The sequence below is a fragment of the Calypte anna genome, chromosome 3, assembly GCF_003957555.1.
Source record: "Calypte anna isolate BGI_N300 chromosome 3, bCalAnn1_v1.p, whole genome shotgun sequence".
Taxonomy (NCBI): domain Eukaryota; kingdom Metazoa; phylum Chordata; class Aves; order Apodiformes; family Trochilidae; genus Calypte; species Calypte anna.
In genome coordinates, this window is record NC_044246.1 from 112,737,403 (window position 1) to 112,752,493 (window position 15,091).

Consider the following 15,091-nt stretch of genomic DNA (forward strand, 5'->3'; position numbering starts at 1 on the left):
ATCATTCCTTTCCTTTCCTTTCCTTTCCTTTCCTTTCCTTTCCTTTCCTTTCCTTTCCTTTCTTTGCCTTTCCTTGCCTTTCCTTTCCTTGTTTTACCTTGTCTTTCCTTTCCTTTCCTTTCCTTTCCTTTCCTTTCCTTTCCTTTCCTTTCCTTTCCTTTCCTTTCTTTTCCTTTCCTTTCCTTTCCTTTCCTTTCCTTCCCTTCCCTTCCCTTCCCTTCCTTCCCTTCTCTTTCCTTTCCTTCCCTTCCCTTCCCTTTCCATTTCCTTCCCTTTCCTTTCCATTTCCTTCCTTTCCATTTCCTTCCTCTCCTTCTCCTTCTCCTTCTCCTTCTCCTTCTCCTTCTCCTTCTCCTTCTCCTTCTCCTTCTCCTTCTCCTTCTCCTTCTCTTCTTATTCCCCTCCCTTTTCTCCATCTCCTTCTTTTCCCTTTCCCCTTCTCTTTCCTTTTTCCCTCCCCTCCCTTCCCCATTCCATTTCTCCTTCCCTTTACCTTTCCCTTTTCTATTCCCCTTTTTCTTTGAAAGCCACCAGCCCCCCTCCAACTCCCTCAAGCCCCCTCACAGCTTGGGGACAATCACTTAACCTCTCTGCCTCCATTTCTGCACTTAACTGTGCATGAGCATCACTCCCTAGGGCTTGGGCTGCAGGAACCTCTACTTTGCAGCCCAGATGCTCTGCCCTGGTAGAAAGCTCCTGTGACTGCATTTGTGTCACTTGGATAAATGGGCCCCCAGCATGAGAAGCCTCAGCTGTACCCAAGGGGTGGTGGAGTGAGGACGTGGTCAGGTGGCTTCACTTTCATTAAGCTTCAAGCAGAAAAGCTGCTTTTAAATTAGTAGGTGAAGAGGAATAAAAGAAAAATCACTGTAATACCAGGTAATAGTGTACCTGGGCTGTTTCTTCTCCTGGACATGACAGCAAGAAAGTAGCCCTCTTTGTCATGTTATTTAGAGTCAGTCTTAATTAGGAGCTACCTATTAAATGAAACAGCTGCAAGTACAGCCACCCATAGGCTCCTGCACAGCTTGATTTGCTTTGTTCTGCTGTCACAGGACCATAGAATCCCAGATTAGTTTGGGTTGGAGGGGACCTTAAAGCTCATCCAGTTCCAACCCCCTGCATGGTCAGGGACACCTCCCACAGCCCAGGGTGCTCCAAGCCCCATCCAACCTGGGCTCAGACACTGCCAGGGATGGGGCAGCCACAGCTTCTCTGGGAAACCAGGGTCAGGGACTCAGCACCCTCCCAGCAAAGATCTCCCTGAGATCTCAGCTCAATCTCCCCTCTTTCAGCTCAAAACTGTTCCCATCACTCCAGCCCCATGCTAAAAGCCCCTCCTCAGCTTTCATGTAGTCCTTTCAGATATATCCTATGATATATCCTACAAGTCCTGTGAGGAAGGGCTGAGGGAGCTGGGGGTGTTGAGGCTGGAGAAGAGGAGGCTCAGGGGAGACCTCATCACTCTCTCCAACTCCCTGAAAGGAGGTTGGAGCCAGGGGGGGGTTGGGCTCTTTTCCCAGGCAACTCTCAGCAAGACAAGAGGGCAGGGTCTCAAGTTGTGCCAGGTGAGGGTTAGGTTGGATATTAGGAAGAAATTCTTCCCAGAGAGGGTGATCAGACATTGGAATGGGCTGCCCAGGGAGGAGGTGGATTCTCCATCCCTGGAGGTTTTTAGGAAGAGACTGAATGTGGCACTCAGTGCCATGGGCTGGGAACCATCGGGAGAGTGGATCAAGGGTTGGACTTGATGATCCCAGAGGTCCTTTCCAACCTGGATGATTCTGTGATTCTGTGATCCCTACTGGGAGCCCCTGAACCCTCATCAGCTAGAGAGGACACTTCAAGTAGGTGAAGCTGCTAGCAGGCTGGTGGTTAATCATGGGACTGGGAGGAGACTTGTGAACTACCTGCAAGTAAAGCAGGGAAGGATGCTCATGTGAAGTTCATGGAGGGGGGGAAGAGGGGGAAAGGGACATTTCTGCAGGGGTCAGCCCAAAGACACTGAGGTAAGGTCTCCTAGACTTTCCTGAAATGCTGTGTCTCTTCTCCTGATGACTTACTCCATCCTTGTGGCTTTTTGCCAAGCCAGGGCAAGGAAATGGTTGGGTGGATTTGCTTCTCTCTCATTGAGCCAAAGCCTCAACAGCCCCAGGAGATGCCCAGATGGGTGTTTGCTGGGCTGATTCTGTAACTCCCAACCCCCCTTCAAGAGCAGAGTCCGGACACGCTTCAGAACCTGCTGGTACATTTCCTCTGGCCAGGAATAGCTGATGAGTAATACAAAGCAGCAGAAGTAATAAATATTAAAGAGCTGGGAAATGTTAAAGTGCAGGGGCAGCAGAGCTGGGGGTGTCGGAAGTGCGGAGATGGTCGCCACATGCAGACGTTGCTTTTCGTCCTTTGGGATGGAAGGAAAGGGAGGAATAAATGTGGGAATTCTCTTCTGCTAATGGTGTGTTCATCATTCATTGGTGGGGGCTTGTGACCTCATGCCCCTTCTATGGCCTCATAGCCTTTCTGCGTGATTTAGGGGTCCAAGCAATGGTTTTCCTGGTGTGATGCATCTGGAGACACAGAGAGTGGGAGGAAGGAGGTGCCACACCAAGCATCTCAGGAGCCTGTGGTCTGATGAGGGCTTTACAGGAGGCTCCGTAGCTAAAAGATTTGGCTTATATATGCAGAATGTGCATAGCAGGTTGGCCAGGGAAGCTGTTCCAGGCTTCCCCAGCCCTGGCAGTGTCTCAGCCCAGGTTGGATGGGGCTTGGAGCAACCTGGGCTGGTGGGAGGTGTCCCTGACCATGCAGGGGGGTTGGAACTGGATGGCTTTAAGGTCCCTTCCAACCCAACCCACTTCTTGATTCCATGATCTCATAGCGGGTGCACTGAAGGTGAAAGATGGTGGTTCATGCATGAAATCCAGCTTGGCCATCACAAAAAGTCATTGGAGTTGAGATTTCAACTCTTGGGTCCTTCAAATGCCCTGAGCTTCTGCCTACCCCTCTCAGCCTCTGGTGTGGCTGTTTCCCAGACAGAGCTGATGGTGAAAGGGGTCAGATGCCATTTCTGAGCTGGAGTTTCCTAATAGTTTCCAACTGCTAGTAAAAATCCTTACTCTCCCTATAGATATAATGGTGTAAGGCCCATGGGGCAAAGACCACAGTTCATCCTCCACCTAGCTAGATCCAAAACAGCCATAAAGACCTTTCTACCCCCTTCTCTAGTCCCCATCAGGGTCTATATTAAGCTGGAGGTGGATGTGGCCAACTATGATGAGATGCCAAGGGTTAAATTCTTTCCTGGCAGGCTGGGAGGATGCTCTGTGATTTCTCAGATATTTCTCAGAGCACCCGGAGAGGAAGGAAGGCCCTTACTAATGTATGCACAGCTTCTGTGAAGCTAAAAATAGCCTGGGATCTGAAGCTGCTCTTCCAGGATTTCTCAGGCATTCACCCAATTTTTAGCTCCTTCTTTTCATGCTGATGGCCAAACCTTCCCTGCAAAGCCACCACCTCAGGATCCTTGCTCTGAGGATGCTGTTGATCCCTGAGGCACAGATGAGCTGGGGATGTGATGCTGGATGCACAGACCTGGGTCTGTGGTGGTTCTTTGCAAGGATGGAGTGGGTCCCAGTGTTCCTGGTAGCTGCAGAGAAAATCCCTGAGGATTTTCTGGCCCTGGGTAGGCTGGGAGAGGGATGGAAGTGGTGGGGAGAGCACACTGCAGCTGGCAGGGGCTTTTTTACAGAACCATAGAATTGTTTGGGTTGGAAGGGACCTTAAAGCTCATCCAGTACCACCCACCCCACTCCTGCATGGGCAGGGACACCTCCCACAGCCCAGGGTGCTCCAAGCCCCATCCAACCTGGGCTGAGACACTGCCAGGGATGGGGCAGCCACAGCTTCCATGGACAAATTGTTCCAGTTTCTCACCAGCCTCAAATTAAAGAGTTTCTTCCCCAGGTCCAACCTCAATCTCCCCTCTTCCAGTTTTAACCCATTCCCCTTGTCCTCTCCCTACCCCCCGTGTCCAAAGCCCTCCCCCAGCTTTCTTGGAGCCCCTTCAGATATTGGAAGGTTGCTCTGAGCTCACCTGGGAGCCTCCTCTTCTCCAGGCTGAACAACCCCAATCCCTCAGCCTGGCTTCCCAGGGAGGTGCTCAGCCCTCTGAGCATTTGAGTGGCTCAATGATCAGAAGGTTGGAGAACCTCCCCTATGAAGACAGCTCTTTTCCAGCTTCAGGACTCAGCCCCCCTTTCCCTAGGCAGAGTCCTCTCCCCTTAACTACTCCTGGCTGGTGGATTTCTGGTGTCCTGTTAAAAAAACCTCTCTTACTTGTAGAGTCTCTCCTGAAACATCTACCTCTCCAGCTCTACAAAGCCACCATCCACGTGGGCTAGGAGAGGCTTTTGGTTCAGAAAAGTTTTGCTTGGTGCTTCTGGTTTAGCATCAGTGACCTTAATGGCCAGGGAAAGAGTCAACACTGTAAATTCAGTGAATCCTTATCGGTTCCCTTATCAGTTCTCTGGTCTACCAGTAGAAGATGTGACCCTCTCACCTTCCCCAGCAGCCAGAGAATGGGAATAAGAAATGTTTCCCTCTGAGTGAGGGGATCATCTCCCAGCTGTGTTCTGGGGACCACATAATTTTTGGGGGTTGAAGCCACAGGCAACGTGCTGTCTCCCTTCAGATCTTTGGACCTTCTTCCCTGAAGTGGTTTGTTAAATCACTCAAGAAGTAGAAAACCTTGGAAGAGGAAACCACCCCCTTATGTCTCCATCTCTAGGAGACTCAGAACTGGTTAAAGCCATTGCTTTCCCCTCTGAATCCTCCACCAAGAAATCTTGGAGGCCATGAGGAGATGAAAGAGCATCCCTGTCTTTGACTGCCCTCCCAGAGCAAAGCAAACTTCCCCTCTCCTGACACATCCCATGGTTCTGGTGAGCCCACATGATGCCAAATCCCTTCTCAAGACCAACTGGGTTAAGTAGTGAAAGGTGGCCCATCCTATAGAAAAATAAATGGGTCCCTGGAGCATCATGCCCTTAAATACTCAGACTCTGGGAGCCCACAGGTATTTTGTGGGTTTTCCCTGGAACTTCCCTCACTTGGTCAATTCAACCAGAAGACCTCTGCTTATTTTCAAGGCCTTTGGCTGCATCTGCTCCTGTAGGGTTTACTGGTCTGGGACCTGTTTTAATGCATAAAATGAATTAGCTAATAGCTCAACCACACTTGAAGCAAAAATTCAGTCTGTGTTCAACTTCTTTTTTTTTCCTATATAAATCTACTTAACAGCTTTGATTGGAAACAGAAGGTTTTCCCAGAGGTGATAGCACCAAGTGTCGGAGTATACTTTTAGTAAATAAATATGTGTAACAGAGGAAAGAGACAGGAACTTAAGGATTCATAACTAATTTAAGGGAAATCTGTGATGAAAGAGGACATTTGGCTCAGTGCTAGGATATGAGACCATCCCACGGGTGATAGATGCTGTGACATTTCTCTGCAGCACCCATCACTTTGATACCCTCTCCAGCAGCCCCTGTTACCCTGCTCAGAGATGCTTCCCACATTAATATATATTTAAAAAAAAATAAAAAGAAAAAAGAGCATCCATACCCTGAGGCTGAAGAGGTCTTTGCATTTTCTTTTTCTGTTTTAGGACTCTACACCTCACAAATAATTGAAGAGTGAAAAAAAAAATAATCATGATTTCTACAAGCCTGGCTCAAAGCTTTAGTAGCTCCTGCTACAAAGCTCTTCTCTGATGCTCTATTGGTTTAATGATTAAAGATCTGGAAATAGGGATTCTGCCACCTGGATATCCTGGGGAGTCCCCCAGCCCATGGGATGCAGGAGAAGACAGGTTGCCTGGGCAGAGCTCCTTGCAGATCTGGGGTTGTAATGAATATACTAACAACACATTCATGATTAAATTGCAGATTAAAAAATGGTAGCCAGGTTCTGGTGAAGCATGGACATGTCAGTAGCAAACCAGATCTGGGAAAGTTTGAAAGTTTCAACCCTTAATGTTCATAGAATCATAGAATTGGCTGGGTTGGAAGGGACCTCAGAGATCATCAAGTCCAACCCTTGATCCACTACTGCTGCAGTTCCCAGCCCATGGCACTCAGTGCCACATCCAGGCTCTTTGGAAATATCTCCAGACACGGAGAATCCACTACTTCCCTGGGCAGCCCATTCCAATGCCTGATCACCCTCTCCAGAAAGAAATTCTTTCGAATCTCCAACCTAAACCTCCCCTGGCACAACTTGAGACCCTGCCCTCTTGTCTTGCTGAGAGTTGCCTGGGAAAAGAGCCCAACCCCCCCCTGGCTCCAACCTCCTTTCAGGGAGTTGGAGAGAGTGATGAGGTCTCCCCTGAGCCTCCTCTTCTCCAGCCTCAACACCCCCAGCTCCCTCAGCCCCTCCTCACAGGACTTGTGCTGGATCCCTTCACAGCCTCCTTGCTCTTCTCTGGACCTGCTCCAGCACCTCAATCTCCTTCCTGAGCTGAGGGGCCCAGAACTAGACACAGGACTCAAGCTGTGGCCTCACCAGGGCTGAGCACAGGGGCAGAATCCCTTCCCTGGACCTGCTGGCCACGTTGTTCCTGACACAGCCCAGGATGCCATTGGCCTTCTTGGCCACCTGGGCACACTGCTGGCTCCTCTTCAGCTTCCTGGCAATCCAATGTTCTATGATTCTATAATGTGAAGGGATCTTCTGAATATCTCTAAATATCTGAGGGGTGGGTGTCAGGAGGAAGGGGCCAATCTTTTTTCAGTGGTGCCCAGGAACAGGACAAAGAATAACAGGTTGGAGCTGGAACAGAGGAAGTTCCAGCTCAAGCTGAGGAGAAACTTGTGGAGTGTGAGGGTGAGGGAGCCCTGGCCCAGGCTGCCCAGAGAGGTTGTGGAGTCTCCTTCTCTGGAGCCTTTCCAAACCCCCCTGGATGTGTTCTGTGTGTCCTGCCCTGGGGGATCCTGCTGGGGCAGGGGAGTTGGAATGGATCAGCTCTAAGAGGTCGCTTCCAACCCCTGACATTCTATGATTGGTACCAGAAAAAGGGACTGCTTAGGGCTGACACTTAGGTTTCATTTCTCTTCTTCTGACTGTGGTCTTTCAGTCTGGGAAACTACTCTGCATCTAGAGAAGGAGAACAGACACCAAGAGGAATCTCAGAGGCATCTCCCAGGTTGAGCATCATTGGTAAAGGCAACTGATGCATTTTTGATCTCTAGTGACATCATCTACAGTGATGTCCTTGCCCCACTTTTTTGCCCTGTGCATCTGCTGGAGGTTATGACCCCAGCATCTGCAGCAGGATGAAATCCACACCTGCAGCTCTGTTGGAAGGTCTTACAAATCCAAATATCTACTTAAAACATCAGTAAAAAAAGAACTGAACAAAGACCATGGATGATGTCCAGGAGGAAGCAATACAGGTATGTGTCCCATTCTGCTGGCACTGCAACCAAAAAAATTCTTTCAGAGGAGTTAAGAGCATAATCCTGAAATTCTCAACCTCAGCTCCCTGTTTGGTGTTTAGAGCCTCCAAGTTATCAGCCACAAGTTACATCAGCTTGAAAACATCAAAGCTGCAGGAAGTGGATCCTAAAAGTCCTGCAGCATCATTATTTGTTTGCCTCTCTCCAACTATTTGATGGAATTGGCTCTTCTCAAGGAGGAGCTGAAGTGTAGACTTGATTTGTATAATGAAAATAATCTTGGGCTGAAAATCCTTTCTGCAAAGATTGTGGTTAAGTGCTGGAAAAGTTGCCCAGAGACATTGTGGGGTCTCCATCCTTGAAGATTTCCAACACTCAAACACACAAGGCCATGACCAACCTTCTCCAACTTCCAAGTCAGAGGAGAGGTTTGCCCTGGAGACCTCTAGATTTCCCTTCCAGCCTAAGTTATTCCATCCCTCTGTGTCATGATCCTCCCCAATGTACAGTTTACAAAATAAATCAGATGCCTCTTTCGTGGTTGGTGCATAGTAGAACCATCTGTGCTTTAAAACAGCTTTAAACTGGCTTAGAATATGAAATCATCACAGTTCCTCTGGCACAGCAGAAGGCTGGCACCATCACTCTTTCTAGTAGGTATTTCAGTTGTAAATAGTATTTCATAAAAAACCCAGAACTTTTTAAATATAAATGGGCACTCAAGTATCATCCCTCTCAAATATGTGTGTTTAAAAAAGAGAATTTTGAATTCACAGGAAGACCAGGATTTTCCCTGAAGTGGAGGTTACCATGTCTACCACCCTGAGGTATTCAGGGAGCTTCACTTGAATTGACCCTTTGGCTTTAAAGAGAAGAGATCTTGGCTACTGTTTTTGAGAACCCCACTCACAGAGAAGCTTTAAAGTAGGGGTAAGGACATACCAAGCCAAGAGGATCCTCTGGATGCTAGAAAACATGGAAAGAGGTTGAAGCAGGTAGAGTTTAAACCCAAAAATGTTAATATAGGCCAAAATAATCCCATTTTCTCATCTTGATAAAGTTGCTGTGGTGTCATCTTGTTGTGAATGACTCCTAAACCTGATCCTGGATTGCAGTGATGTTGGAAGTTAAAAGGTGGATAAAGCCTCATGGTGAGAGCTTCAGATTTGCCACTGAGATGACCATAAACTCTGTTTACGTCCCCCATGACCTACCAGCCTACATCATTCATGGATGGTGTCACACCACACATTGAAGCTCTTTAAGTGCCTCTAAGGCATGAAATGAGGTTGTGCTGTGTTTAGCAACATTCTCCTCCAACAAGCAAGACAAAGCATGGAACAGAGATTATTAATTGTTTAACAGGAGCTGATAGAAGCAATTAACTAGGTAAGGGGTAGTTGCACACTGAAGCATGTTTACCAAGCAGGAGAGGACTGGAAATGCAAGGTAGAAAGAGTGAAACACTTGATGAACACATTTCTTGTTGCATTTTGTTCATTCTTAGATACAAACTGTGTGAAGAAATGCTGAAAGTGGTGAGGTTTTTGAAAGCTCTGAGAATTCTGACTCTGAAAATCAGATGAATAATGACTTAGTCAGGTGTGTTTGGGATAACCTCTGAGGATGCTGATTAAAAGCAGGGCTCGTGCATTTTATTTAGTCCTTTGAGATTTAAGGTGTCCTTGCTTGCTTCTGAGATGGCAGAAGATCTTTCCCAGCTAGCAATGGTCCCCAGTGTGGTTTTGACCCAAGACTACTGCCAGTGGTGTAAATAAATCCTGCACACCCTTTGAGGACAATCCCATGTCAGGAACCATTCACCAGATGTGGTTGGGATGCATCCAGCTTTTCCTGGAGGAGTTTGATGCCACAGAAGCAGCCACAAAGCTCTGACACCTGAATGGGACCCCACGGTTGCTGCTTTGATACCCAAACTAGGAGCAATAATTATCCATCTGTGAACCCTTACCACTGACATGAACCATTATAACAAATAATATTAAAAAAAAAAAAATCCCCAACAAATGTTGATATCAAGGACGTTAATTGTGATGGCAACTCCGAGTCTGATTTTGTTTTCTTTTTTAACAGCATTTTACTTTCATGCTCCCCTGTTGCTTGAGTGCTGCATCTCATATTCCTTTTGTATCTGTTAGAATGAAAATAACTCATTAAAATTAAAAAAAAAGGGGGGGCCAAAGCCACAGCTGGTGTAAATTGCTGGAGCCCTGTGGATGCCAGCTTTCTCCAGCTGAGATCTGGCCTTACATAACCTACATTTTAAGGCTCTGCTCAGGCAGCCTCCTCTGCAAGCCTTCCAGCTGAGCAGTTACATGTCCTCCTTTCCTCCCTTCCAAGGAAGGGGATTTTCATCTGTGAACACCCTCTAGTACATGGGGCTAATGGCCCTTGGCAAGAGGTAGCAGGAGCGCCTGGGGAGGAGACAGCAGGAGGGTCACCCATCCCACCTCCACCCAACCCATCCCTTTTCCTCCAGGAATGAACACCAGGGAGAAAGTAGGTGTATAGGATGGGGAGGTGGTGATCATTGATATGGTGTGTGTTGCTACCATGACATCTGGAACACCCTGGGGGCCCACAACATAACATGGATCTGTGAGGGTGACCCATCCCACCTTGACCCAACCCATCCCTTTTCCTCCAGGAATGAACACCAGGGAGAAAGTAGGTGTATAGGATGGGGAGGTGGTGTCCATTGATATGGTGTGTGTTGCTAATAGGACACCTGGAACACCCTGGGGGCCTACAACATAACATGGATCTGTGAGGGTGACCCATCCCACTTCCACCCAACCTGTCCCTCTTCCATCAGGACTGAACACCAGGGAGAAGGTTGGTGCATAGGATGGGGAGATGGTGTCCATTGATATGGTGAGTGTTGTTACCATGACACCTGGAACACCTTCTCTGCAGTTTTGGGGCCCCCAGCATAACATGAAGCTGTGAGGGTGACCCATCCCACCTTGACCCAACCCGTCCCTTTTCCTCCAGGAATGAACACCAGGGAGAAAGTAGGTGTATAGGATGGGGAGATGGTGTCCATTGATATGGTGTGTGTTGTTACCATGACACCTGGAACACCCTCTCTGCAGTTTTGGGGCCCCCAACTTAACATGCAGCTGTGGGAGTGAGTCCAGAGAAGGTTAAGAAGATGATCAGAGGGCTGGAGAACCTGAAGACAAGATGACTGAGTTTTGGGGTTGTTCAGCCTGGAGTAGAGAAGGCTTCAGCAAGACCTCAGAGCACCTTCTAGGGGGCTCCAGGAAAGGTGACAAAGACAAGGTCATGGAGTGATGGGTTGAGTTTGAAACTGAAAGAGAGGAGATTTAGATGAGGTATTGGGAAAGAATTCTTTGGTGTGAGGGTGCTGAGACACTGGCCCAGGCTGCCCCATCCCTGGTAGTGTCTCAGCCCAGGTTGGATGGGGCTTGGAGCACCCTGGGCTGGGGGAGGTGTCCCTGACCATGGCAGGGGGGTTGGAACTGGATGAGCTTCAAGGTCCCTTCCAACCCAAACCAGCCTGGGATCCTATGATTCTGATATAAACCATATTGCCATGGCAAAGTAAGGTTGTCCAGAGAGAAGTGGAAAAGATTGAGATGCTGGGAAAGGTGTTGTACCAAAGAGTCCTCCTGATCTTGGTAAGTCCTACTCATCCAAAGGTGCATGTAGGGAGCTGTGGTTTTAAGGTGAATTTCATCAGCAAAGTTAATTTCCTGAGTTTCTCCTTTCCCTAGAGCTCTGTGTCTGGCTTCTCCACTCTGCTCTCCCATTTCTCAAGCCAGGGTTGGCTTCTCTGAAAGCTTGGTCAAGGATACTTTGTGTACTTGGAGTTGTTGGGAGTGGTCTAAGTACCCCAAATCCTATTCCTTTCCCTCTTTCCATAAACCTGTAGTACCAAACCAGGCAATTTCAAGGTGTCCTCATGATCACTGTAACTTCATCATGCTTCTAAATTGTCAGTAAAAGCAGTAGATCAGTCAAGACTTGCTACAACTCTCTGAAATAATTATAACATGAGGAGGGCTCAGGACTCCAGAGGGACATGGGGTCATTCCCACTACTGAGGCTGCAGGCAGCTGCCTGGCTTGGGAGGATGGGAGAGCTCATTTCTGCAGTCAGCCTTGGTCATTGTCCTGAGGAAAAGTGATCAGATCCTTGTCTGTTGTTGACCGTTGTCACTACAGTCTGAGTTTCCTGACCTTGGTCAGCTTGTGGTTGTGTGAGACAGGACATCAGGACTCTTCTGTCCTCCAAGTGTAGCCCAGGGCTTGGGCTGATCACAGAATCACAGAATGTTTAGGTTGGAAGAGACCTGATGTGCCTTCCCATGCTCCTGGAACCCTCTTCCACATCAGCATCCTCTTCATTTCAAGCCAGGCTGTTGCCTGGGGCATCTTCCTACACTTTCTGCTGGTGATATTCAGAGCCACCTCTGGAAATCCAACAGTGCCAAGGCACAGACACAATCCTGTTCATTCTGTTGATTTGCCATCACAAACTCTGAAAACTTTGGCCAAGGCCAACATACAACATGAGTCTAGCCATGAGGAGCTGAGTCCTGCCAGTTGGCCAAGGACAGATCCTTTGGTCTCCTTTTTTTTAATGGCATAGACAGAGCTTCAGACTCCATAACCCTGGATATTTCTTCTACAGCCCTTGCTGAGACAGCTGAGCAGCCTCTCTCATCCACATCATTCCCATTCCACTTGGGGGGAGAGGTTTTTTTACAGGATAAACATCTCCTCCTCTCCCTCCTGGTGTTATCCTGGGGTTCTCTCCAGAGGTTATCCAGCCACATTTATGGAGCCAATACTTTTGGCTCCTTTAAACCCCACTTTGGCACGGGGACAGCAGTGACTTTGCCCTCGTGCAGTTTCTGTGCTCCTGCCACATGCGTAGTAAATAAGTGTGAGGGTAATTTTGCCAACAGGAATTCTGGGAACCCTGCCAGGATGGAGGGGACAGCCAATCTTTTGTGCCTTTAAAGAAAAACCACTCCTGAATCCCCCCCCTCCCAATCCCAAATTAGTTCTATCTCTTGAAACCATGATGGGAGCTACAACTAAAAATACCAGCACACACAAACACACACACGCTGGTGTATAAAAATAACCAGAGCTTAAACATTTACAAAAAAAAAAAAAAAAAAAAAAAAAAAGCCCAAACTTAGGCTCCCGTATCCAAAATTAAGCTCTTAAATAAATAAATTAGCCTGATTTTCAGAAATGCAGAGCAGTGAATGGCTTTCACTGACATAAGAGGAAGCATCATGTTGCTAAAGATTGAGGATCAAGCCTGAATATGGATTTTGAAAGGCTAATTATAGAATCCTGTTTGCTACCAGCCTGACTGAGAACAACAAATTTCGGGTGAAATGACATTGATTTTTTGATTTTTTTTAATTTTTTTTTCATCAGACTTCATCTACACTTAACCAGTATTAGTAAAGGCAGGAAAAAACCCTTGAACAAGTGAATCAAATACCACCAAGAATCAGATATCCTGGAATGAAATTGCTCACAGCAGTGCTGCATGTTTGTGTTGTAAAATAGGGTTTAGCATTATGGATGTTAAAGCAGGGTGAAATTTTCTATTGATTGCTTACACAAGATCTTATTAGCTGCTGAAAGCCTACCAGATATCCAGAATTATGCCAGGGGATTCCCAAGGTCATAATCCCATGGGTCCATAAGGATATATATATCCTGTTGGGTCACCCAGCAAAGATCAGATAGGGCAGGATTGGGCTTTAGGGTTTCAAGGAAATATGTCCAGCCCAGATGAGGGATCACCAGCAGACAGCAGCAGGGTGGTCCCCTGCTCATGTGTTTGTGCTGTTTAGAGGATTGGGACAGCACTGGAAGATCTGGGTTGTGATGCTAGATGACTTTGGGAGAGTCCTTGTGCTGCTCCGTGACTCAGTTTCCCCATTGATGGAAGGGCACAAGAAAGTTAGAATAGAATCGGCTGGGTTGGAAGGGACCTCAGAGATCATCAAGTCCAACCCTTGAACCACCGTTGCGGTTGCTAGACCATGGCACTGAGTGCCACATCCAGTCTCTTTTTAAATATCTCCAGGGACGGAGAATCCACTACTTCCCTGGGCAGCCCATTCCAATGCCTGATCACCCTCTCGGTAAAGAAATTCTTTCTAATATCTAACTTAAATTTCCCCTGGCACAACTTGAGACCCTGCCCTCTTGTCTTGTTGAAAGTCATCTGGCAAAAGAGACCAACGTCCACCCGGTTACAACCTCCTTTCAGGGAGTTGTAGACAGCGATGAGGTCTCTCCTGAACCGCCTCTTCTTTAGGCTGAACAGCCCCAGCTCTCTCAGCCTCTCCTCATAGGGTCTGTGCTCGAGTCCCTTCACCAGCCTGGTTGCCCTCCTTTGGACCTGCTCCAGCACCTCAATCTCCTTCCTGAACTGGGGGGCCCAGAACTGGACACAGTATTCAAGGTGTGGTCTCATCAGGGCTGAGCACAGGGGCAGAATCCCTTCCCTGGACCTGCTGGCCACGCTGTTCCAGATACATGCCAGGATGCCATTGGCCTTCTTGGCCACCTGGGCACACTGCTGGCTCCTCTTCAGCTTCCTGGCAATCCAGACTCCCAGGTCCCTTTCTGCCTGGCTGCTCTCCAGCCACTCTGTCCCCAGCCTGTAGTTGACCCCTGCAAAATGGCCATGACTCAACAGTCAAGAGAATTTGGTGTTCTGGACATCAATGGAGTTAGGATCAGAGCATTATATGAATCTAGTGCATTTTTATGTCCTTTTATGTGTCCTGCCTCCATGAATCAGTGCAGTCCTCCCACTGCCAGTTAGAAACACTCAAACTTAAACTGTGTGGATGATGGTGGATCCCTGGAGATCAAGGAGAAATCATTGCAGAACAGGGTGTCCCTCCTGTTAGTTTCTTCTTAATCTTTCAGTGTGACTCAGTGCCCCTGTTATAGTTTGGTTCTGCCATCCTGGAGTGCTCAGAAAAGTAAAGACAATCTGAATAATAACCAAAAACTGGAGACAACTAGTAAGGGCAGCAGTGCAGAAGAGTAGAGGTCTGGGAAATGTGAGCTGTGAGAAAGGACTGAAAAGAAATTGTTGGGGTTTTTTTGGGTTTTTTTCAGTCAGGAGAAAAGAAGACTGAGGGTTTACATGGTAACCATGTGCACATAGGTAAAAGATTGCTGCAGGCTGAAAAGGAATGAATTCTTCTTCTTGTCCATGGCTGGGGTGATGATAAAATAGTGGCTTAACCTTGACAAGGAGCTTAGGTTTCATGTACCAGCAGGAATGGGAGCTTGTGGGAAGGGGAGACCATGGAATTCAGGACAGATTTGGTAAATATGTTTCTGGGAAGAGTTTGGCAGAGGTGATGCCTCTGTCCATGACCACCACCCCTTGGGTTTTTTTGGGGTTTTTTTGCGGGGTTGATATTCTGGCTTTGATGTTCTAGAAACCAGTTGCACCATCCTTTTCTCTGCTTTGTCCTTGAGCCACGACAGCTCCCTCTCCTCACCTTTGACTTGCCAGCTGAACTACATTAATTTCATTTCTTGCACACCTGAAGGGAAGGCAGGATCCCCGTGTCATCCTGCAGCTCCTGGGGC

The 15,091-nt window shown here is 47.8% G+C and overlaps 1 protein-coding gene across 2 annotated transcripts in view; it reads left to right on the plus strand.

Annotated features, from left to right (window-relative positions):
• Positions 1-15,091, plus strand: part of XKR6 (XK related 6) — a 288,902-nt gene that overhangs the window by 249,150 nt on the left and 24,661 nt on the right. The gene's annotated exons all lie outside the window — the stretch shown is intronic.